The following is a 10,000-nucleotide window of genomic DNA, read 5'->3' on the forward strand; positions in this document are numbered from 1 at the left end:
AGTTCTTCTTCACTAATGAGATCGGTTGATTGAAAGTATTCCCAGTGTAATGCTCTGCCATCAACCAAAGTTTCACCTATAGGAGCGTTGGAACGCTCAGCTTCGTTTTGTCCTGAATCGTGTGGTGCCCAGTGAATCCTGTTCATGTGAGTCCAGCCATTAATCCTTGACATCTCAATGTCTCTGTACTTAACCTCAATGTTAGTGACCCCAACTCCTGGACCAGCATCTGTTGCTTGCAAAATATGGTCACAGAGTGTTGGCAACTTGAGACTGTTGATGAATGCAATCACAGCATCGCAAAGATTAACAGCCTTTTCTTGATGTTCCCAGAGAGTATTTGCACTTAATGTTGAGCTGGTCTTATCGATGTCATCATTCACTTCCTGGATGTCGTTGATGATGCCTGTGAGCTTAGTTCCACTGGCAACTTTATGGTGGGTGAGAGTTTCTTTCTCTTCATGGAAAATACTAACTGCTTCAGACAGCTCGTTTTTCAACCACTTTAGCTTTTTCATTTCATATTCTTTAAACTGACAATTGATGCCACTTGTTACACACATGACGTCACTTCTGAGTGTGCAATCTTTCAAATATAATAAAATATCATGAACACGATGACAAAATTTCCTCACAGGCAATGAGAACTTTGGTGGTGATATTGTAGATTGTTCAAAAACCTGATGAACTGCCCATTTAATCTTAAGTTGATAAGAGGCCCATACACTTCCCGAGCTTCCAATGTAGCTCTTTGGACGCACAGTAACAATTGTTTGATCGTCTTCGTGAATAAACTTTTGCTCTCCCTCAATGTTTGCAACTTTGCCTCTTATAAACCTAAAAGAAGATGCTGTTTGATGTACTGTTGCCTCTGTAAACTCATGGTGGGGAAGCGCTTTTTGTTTTGAAGGGTCGGAAACATCATATATTACTCCCTTTTTGACATTCCTGGCTCCCACATCACTTCCAGGCCTGATGTATGCTTTGTCATCAAAACTGATCATTAGGCTTCTAGCCCTATTCTCTTCTTTGAACATGTCAAGCTTACAATTGCGAATATGTGCCCTTTGATGATGGGTTGCTAGACCTAGTTCAGTTTCAGTCTTAGGGGGCTTTTTGGAACAAAAAAGAGACTTCCCACAATGTGCCTTTGCTGCCCTGGAATTTATATTTTTCGGTCTACTTCTGTTAAGTAATTAGCTAGTGACAAACAGTGGCATTTCTTAACGCGATGATGGCTGTAAAGTACAGTATCATGACGTCTACCATGTGCTGTGCTTGTTTCTTCTATAGAACGTGCTATGAATTCTTCATCTTCAGTATCCAATGACGTCTTTGCCCCTGGGCCGAGTTTTCGTTTTTTCACTCTGTTCTCATTAATAAGTGTTTTAGCTAATCTTCGCTTCCTTTGTTGCAGTCTTCTAAGACTCTGAGGGACTTTCTGTATGCCTTCTTTTCTGTCTTCAAGGCTTGACTTTTCTGCAATGAGATCTGCTTTTTTTCTTTCAGATATCAAGCTTTCTCTTCTGCTTAGGATTTTGTCAATAGCTGTTATCTTTTCATCAATTACTTTAAATTTCTCTCCATCTCGTAGTTTTAGGATGTCCTCTGCTGCTTCATTAGCTCTTTCACATTCAGTTGATGCAGTCACAACTTTATTGAGGAACTTAACAGCATTATCTGGCTTAATGCCTAGTTCTTCAACCTTCTTCCTTGAAAATGTAGCAAAAATCATGGCTTTCAAAACAGATTTGTCGTATTCTGTATCCATAGACTGTAATACTCTCTTTAATGACTCCACATTCAAATCAAATCTTGAAAAGTTATCCGCCGTATCTTTTGACAGAAGTTGGTCAAGTTCCAAGAGAAACTTGTCTATAGCTACAGTATCATTTTGCAGAATAATGTACCGATTGTCAAGCACGTTTATCACATAAACACACAGTCCATATTCCTCATGCAAAAGGTGATTTTGAAATTCCTTATCCTCTACTTCTCTTTCCATGAAACCACAAAATATACCATAAGTGTCATTATACGGGAGATATCCAAATGCTTTAGATCCATCATATGATGCCAAAAGCTGGTTAAGAATGTACAACAGACCTTCCAAAATTCGAGTTTTGACTGTTTTTTCTAAAAGACACAGCAAGTCCTTTGAGCTTTTCCTCGTTCTCACTAGCTTTGCACGACTGCAATGATTTCCTACGATTTTCTGTGAAAGTAGGCTCTAACCTGATTTTACTCCTTTGCTCAGAAATTTCAGTCTCTTTCAGCCATCATGGCGAGTCAACTTTGTGAAGGTAGTGAATGTGTGAATTCAAATGATCAGCTGATATCTACTTTTCTGAAGTTTGCGGACTTGGCAAAGTTTGAGGCATTATTTAAAAGGTTCGGGATGTACAAATTTGACCATTTAGCAGATGTACAAGTTGAAGATCTACACAAGTTTGGTAATTTTAAGCTCGTTTTGTATTTCGTTTCGACACTGATATTCAAATTGGGAGAGCTTTACTTCTCATTGCTCTACAACTGAATTATTTTTAGGTCTTACTGATATTGAGATACAGCGATTTACTCGAAAAAAGCATGAATTTGGATTGAAGTATTCCAATGGCAGTACACTTACTAACTCGATTCAGCCCCAGATCCACCCTGTTCAGCTTACCAATCATATGGAACCTCTTAAACCATATCGACCACCTCCTGCATGGAAATCTGCATCAACGGGATTCATCCCTAATGCAAATACAACAAGAACTTTGTTTATGACTTCTTTTCTTCCTGAATTTTACAAGGCAAAGTACAAGCACTGTCAAAATCATAAAGACTTTGTAAAACAATTTCATGGGACAGGACGACAGCTTTACCAATTGAAGCAACAAATTGATGGTATTGAGAAACAAATAGACTCCATGATGAATAAAGAAAATCCTGCCACAGTAGGAGCTGTTTTTGACGGAGGTTATAGCTTAGTTCCTAATGATAATATCAGAATTACCAACAACATTGAGAAAGGCACACAAATAACTTCAAAGCTGAGATCTCTTCTTGATGAAGTTAAAATTATGGACAACAAATTGTTCAGTTCTTCAGGGAAATTAAAACATGGAGAGGAAGCTACCCATAAGTTATTTGAACAACAGATTGGCAAAATCACCATTCTCCAAACAAGAGTACGTGATATTAACAACAGCCTTACAGAATTGAAAGAAAAATGTTCCAGGCTCTTTAAGGTGCAGTATTTCAAGCCAACAAGTAAAAAAAGGAAACAAAAGCAAAATAAAAGGACAGCAAAGAAAGCTAGGGCAACAAGAATGGAAGCTAACTGCAAAAGAGTTGTTGAAACTATTGCACCTCAGCAAGAGTTGCATGATGTTACAGAGCCTATTGGCCCATTATCTCTTCATTATGAAGGAATAAGTGGGCTCCTCAAAACACAAAGGCCATATATCCAATATGCCTGTGAAAAGGGATTGTTCACCAAATAATCACAGGACATTATCAAGCAATATCTACGCTTCAACTTAAATGAAAATCATGATGATGATGAAAGTGATGCTGATGAGATAAATGATGATGATCAAGATGCTCACAGCAGCATTGATGGTGATGCTGAAACAGTGATGAATAGGATAGCCAGAACTCTACTAACATTGATAACAACGTTATTCATAATTTCAATAAGACTATTTAGCATCGTTATAAATGAAAACTAGATGTTTGTTAAATTCTTGCTATGGTACTTCACAGTTTATATCCATTACGTTCCCTAAACCGTTGTTCTTTTATTTTCTCTTTTTATTTTTGCCAAATAAAGAACTTCCTTTTTCTTCTGTGGGTGAACTTCTACATGATCACTGGTATATATTTGCATGACCCTCCCCCTTTTAGCGGCCCATTTTTCATGACCCCTCCCTTTTCTGAGGCTCAAAAAGTTGTGACCCCCCCTCTGTTTCCACCCCCTCTCCCCCCCTGCTAATTTCTGAGAAGTCCCTAACATTCGTTTAAAAACGTTTGTACGAGTAGTTGACTACTGCACTTGTTTGTTATTGTTGGGAAACAGGTTTTAAAGATTACAGGAATAATAACAACCTTTTGAACATGGCAATAGAAACATGAATGATATAGCATTGATCAGTATCTTCTTTCCCATTCGAAATTATATATACATGTGGATATACTGTTTTTACACTGACCTTTGCCTTTTATCTTCTTTCATAGAAGGTCATTCTTCTTGCTTCTCAGGAACTCGATCTTCACGGGATTCATTACAATCATTACCAGCAATGGCCACTTCCCTCTCTTCCATAACTTCTCTGAAACATGGCTCACAATATGCTGCTGAACTGCCCATTTTCCAGCCCCTGACAGTTTCATCGTTCTCGAAGACAGAACAGGGCATACAGAAGTATTCCTTGCACCTCAAACAAGTATATTTTGTATTCTTGAAGCACGAAGAATAAGATTGTTCTTTCCCTGCCATTTTTTTCGAATATAATCTCCTGCGCATGGCAAAAACAAAAAAACTAGTGGGATTGTGGGAAAAAAATTACTAACTTAATATATGCATTAAGTTCGGCACATGTGAAGATCGACATATGAATCGAAGTCGATCTTTTGCTGTTCTAATCGACATGCTCAGTCGAATAGAACGGCAGAGTCTACCCTAATACAAGAGTGTGGATCCTAAATGATTCAAATGTCCAACTTGTTCGGCACATGTAAAGTTCGACGTTTGAACCGGGCCTTAATGCCATAAAAATGCCGTTGTTATATTTAAACATTTTTGCAATAAACTGTTGTTCTATTTGTTTGGGGGAATTCTACCAAACAGGGCTAAGCCATACCGATCATCTCTGTGTGTGATTGGAGCTTTACAGGGTTGGCTAATTCACCTTTTGAGCATCAGCTGTCACGTGTAGTGTCACATGACTTTTGATGTAAACAAAGGTTGAAAGTTCGGATATTCCAGCAGATCAGACATAAGGACATATAGTGAGACGGAGTGGTGAAATGTACATAAAAGTCATAAAATTTCGGTCTCTTTTATGCGTGGGACTTTCGAATGATGCAATGGAGACACTACTAGGATTTGGCGCAGGACTTAATAGTTTTACACTCCTATTTCGACAGGATTTAAGCATAGGGGGGTGAGTTTAATAGGGTTTGCCCACATTAGATTTCTGATACTTGGCCAAAGGAAGCAAAGGTGTTACTCGCTTTATGTCACTAGGAAAACCTTCATGTATTAAAAATGTCATATATATCTATATGCACTATGAGGTCAGTATTAAAACAGAATGATTGTGATTTGAGCCTTCTAATGTATTCGATTGAAAAGGCCAAATAGCTACAATGAGTGACAAAAGTGTTGAGACACTTGGCAGTAAAATTCGATTTTCTGCGTCTTGAATACATTTTCACCACACCCCCCCCCCTTTCCCCCAAAACAATGTTGATTTTTCTATTTCTTCGACTGCACAGACCACAACGCCTACACAACATTGATTTGGGGGGCCAGGAGTATCAGAGAATTAACACTAGATGCAAATAACATAGAACAAATGCTTAAGTATCAAAAAGCGTCTTTTGCTATGAGTCTCAACTACTTTTGTCACTCATTGTCTGGAGGCTATTTAAGCAAATTGTGGTGATTTCCTTTATATATCCCAGCTCCAGCAAGTTTATTTTTACAAAAGCGACTAAATGCGTGGTTAAGAGTGATTCTGACTAAAGAATGACAAGTGTTTTTTTTCTCACCGGAATTCCGATACAAAGACGAAACCTGGTGTATCCCGTTAATAAATGGATCCATAATTAGCCCTCAAGGTGGTGTTTATTGCCACTTTTTCACTCAAGTGTCTACCTCACTTTCATTCAACGCAATTCTCACACTATGCCATCATGGCTACAAGTGTTTCTCTATTCAGTTGTCATATTTTGACGAAGAAACAGAAATTGTATCGTTCTTTGGCAAAAATCTCTGATGTCTGACCTCAATACAATACTTTACTATTACAAATGACCTCATAATGACGTCACAGCAATATGTACATATCATTTTCATAATGGCATTCTACTGAGCACATCAAATTTTATATCAACCAATGGTTACACTTTTACTGGGCGAATTTCCAACGGTTTCCCATTGGTAAACCATTCAAATCGAAAAGTTAATTTATTTATTCTATCTTTAACGCTTTACCACTGATAAAACATTGAGAAGTCATGACATGAAGTTCAAAAGTGTGATGAAACAAGTGATCTTATGTAATTTTCTCCACTGAACAGAATGCTGTTAACGGAATGCTTCTAACACACAAGTGTGATGTAAAAATGATGTCATTACACACAGTCAACTGTTGCTAAACCAATAAAAACGTGCCTTCTTAGCCCAAAAATTACCTTTATAACATAGTGTCTCATTTTAATTCCTATTATACAAAGCTTTTGCTTCCTTTTTCAGTTCAGCTTGTAATAACGATTATTTAATGCAGATAAATGTAGTTTTTTCACCAGTAACCACAAGTAACCAAATGATGGTAAAGAGAATACTATTAAGATTGATTTAGTCAGTTCAAAAGTTACCTGGGGTTGACCGTGGTTGACCGTGGTTACTCGTTGATTTTCCTGTACAGTGGTCATTTGAATTACTCCAAGATAGCCTGCTTTGGGAGTACCCCCGGTAGTTTGTATTTCAACAATTACTTTATTTCATTCCTTTTTCGGAGAGAAGTAAGGTGGAGATGACCGACACCCTAAATTGGCGATGTCATGCACGAATGTCACGCAAGATTTCACTTCCAAAAAAGGTGATAATTTCCTTAAATAGTAAGCTTGCCATAATTTTTCCATGAGAAGAATCCAAATCCCGGAATAAAGCGATAGCAGGAATTTCAATTAAGTACTACAGCGGTTATTGTAAAAGAAACAAGTTTACTGTTTCAGACAATGAGCGACAAAAGTGTTGAGGCACTTGGCGGTAAAATTCGATTTTCTGCGTCTTGGATCCATTCCACCAAAACAATGTTGATTTTTCTATTTCTTCGACTGCACAAACCACAGCGCCTACACAACATTGAATTGGGGGGCCAAGGGTATCAGAGAATTAACACTAGATGCAAATAAAATAGAGCAAATGCTTAAGTATATCAAAAAGCGTCTTCTTCTACGAGTGTCTCAACTACTTTTGTCGCTCATTGTAGTTTTCGCTAACTTTAACAAGTCATGTTTGCAATACTTCGCAACAGTTACAGGTTCACCATGTCTAAGCAAGTTAGTAAGAGAGATTTCCACACAATGAATGTCGCAGAACTTAAGAAATATTTGCAAGAGTGTGGAGTTTCGGTGAGGGGTTATTTGAAGTCTTCCCTGATTGAAATCGCCGCTGCAGTGGAAGGAATGATGCTACCAGTAGATCCAAACTTCAAAAAGACAAAACCAACGAGGCAGATAATTTATTAATTCACGATATGTTAATTCCTAATCCATTCTCAATGAAGACCACGAACAACTTCAACTCAACCATTTAATTTACCAATCCACTGAATATGACAAACACGGACTAGCCGCTTACAAGTCCTTCGATGATTATCATTCATTTAATGAGGGTTATGTGGAATCTTTGCAAACTGTTCAGTTGAACGAAGTGGGTGTCCATGTATATGTAGCTAAAGTGAAGCCCTTCATGAAAATCTAAATGGATGAAAGAAAAGATCACTATTATATCTGGTTCATTCTTGAGGGTAGAGGTGCTAACAGAGGTATTGTACTTCCTTCAAGATGCGAGTGCAAGGGAGGTCGAGATGGTGGATGTAAACACATTGCAGCTGCCATGTACTTGCTAGAAGATTTGGTGAACACTCGTGGAAAAGACAGCGTAATTAGTGGTCCATGCACCTGGGTTAACAGACAAAGAGCAAGTACTGCAGCTTGCAAACTGAAGGACCTGTTGATTGAGAAAGCAAAAAAACCCTCTTTCAAAAAAAGAAAACGTGAACACAAATACTCCCAAAATATCCAAATACATGTCCATGCTCCAGAAGACACTAATCCTCCAGATGAGGAGTATCTCAGACATTTTACCCGAAAAATGTGCCAATTACCAACTAGTAGTCCAGTTATCTTGCCTTTATTTAAAAAAAACTTTACTGCACCAAAGAAGCAGACACAGATAAAGTTGGCAAAACCACTAAATCAAGTGAAGACAAGCTTGGGTGCAGGGTGCAGGGATAGCGCAGTGGTGAGAGCACTCGCCTCCCACCAATGTGGCCCGGGTTCGATTCCCGGACTCGGCGTCATATGTGGGTTGAGTTTGTTGGTTCTCTACTCTGCACCGAGAGGTTTCCTCCGGGCACTCCGGTTTCCCCTCTCCTCAAAAACCAACATTTGACTTGATTTACTTTCATTGTTCATTTCAGTTTATAGTGTCCCCAATTCGCGCTCCAGCGCTAGATCGACTAGACACTTGAATAAAGTTCCTTTCCTTTCCTTTCCTTTGGGAGTGGTATCATGAAGCTTAAGCTAGAAGAGCTTTTACGAAATGATCCAAACATTTTGCTGGAAGAAGTTTTGAGGTTGTTCTCTTTCAGTGATACAGAAATTAACTACATTGAGAGCACCACCACAAAGTAATGGCAATGTGATAACTGGTATTTACACAAGACAGGGTTCAAAACAGCCTCAAACTGCAAGAGAGTCCTCACCCGCCAAGAAGGACTTGAGAAAAATAGTGCTGAAAATGTCACAAAGTTGGTACAAGCCATAACATCAGCACAGATATCCCTACATCGTCATAAGCAGAAAACAATGGAACCACAAAATGCCAGAGAGTGGGGGCTATTTCATAAAGAGAGTGGTCGCAATGCATATAAGTGGGTTGCAAGCAATACCTACCACAAACTGGAATTGATTGCTAAGGGCTTTTTGATTTCAAAGTCAAAGCCATTCCTTGGAGCAAGTGTGGATAATATTCAGAAATGCCAGTTTTCTAAAGGTTGCCCAAACACTGTCGTAGAATATAAAGGTCCCTGGAAACACAGAGATCTCCACCCAAAAGAACCATCTCTAAACCCAGAAATTGGTGGCATGAGAAATGGCGATGGCTTTGCTTTGAAATCAACTTCAAAATACTATTTTCAAATTCAGGTTCAATTGTTTGTTAGTGGGCTGAGACTTTGACAGTTTGTTGTGTGGACGAAGCAAGGAATCGTCTCTGTCGAGGTACCCTATGATGCAACCTTCATGTTAAATGTGTGTGTGACAAACTTGAGAGGTTTTGGATAGGTCAAGTCCTCCCCTTCCTGATGACTGTTCTATCTTGGCCAGTATTGCCAGGTATTAACCTCCTGTACGTATTATAAATATTTGTCTCATTATTTTGTCAGTGAATTTATCCAGTTGTTTATTTGCGTCTTGGGGATTTTCGTATAGATTCATCACTAGGGGCACACGAATCACAAGATGTAGAGGCCATCAACTCTCAAGACGTCCCCAGTGCGTTTCAAAGGACCAGCTCTGAAGCAGATGACAAAACATGCCAATCCACCAACATCTTTCCTTCTAAACTAGAATGTCATGAAGTTATCGATTTGTTATCCTCTCAGCACAGTACCCCTGCCGCACCTTCAGAGAGTGAGCTACTTTCTGGGCTAGAGATATACAAGGAGGACATGGAAACCGTTCAACCAAATTCTATGATAAGTGACACAAGAGTTTTGTCTTTGTTCAAGTAAGTAATGTGACATTTCATAATAATTATTTATACAATACAATACAAATTTTATTGTCAACTCCCCATGGGGACTTTTCAGAGACAATAATAATAATAAAGATACTTAAAAAATGCTCAAAAATTATTGATAAACAATTATTAAGAAACTATTTACATATAAAATTTATGACCTTAAAAATTGATGTAAAAGGAAGGCTTTCATTTTACATTTAAAAATGATAAGAGATTCACTTAATTTAAAATTGGGTTTTAAGGCATTCCACA

General features: G+C 38.3%; 1 pseudogene; it reads right to left on the minus strand.

The window, feature by feature from the left end:
• LOC137994862 (uncharacterized) overlaps positions 1–4,513 on the minus strand; it is a 25,009-nt pseudogene extending 20,496 nt beyond the window's left edge.
• Between the last annotated feature and the right edge of the window lie 5,487 nt (positions 4,514–10,000).

This window comes from Montipora foliosa, chromosome 3 (genome assembly GCF_036669935.1).
Source record: "Montipora foliosa isolate CH-2021 chromosome 3, ASM3666993v2, whole genome shotgun sequence".
Classification (NCBI taxonomy): Eukaryota; Metazoa; Cnidaria; class Anthozoa; order Scleractinia; family Acroporidae; genus Montipora; species Montipora foliosa.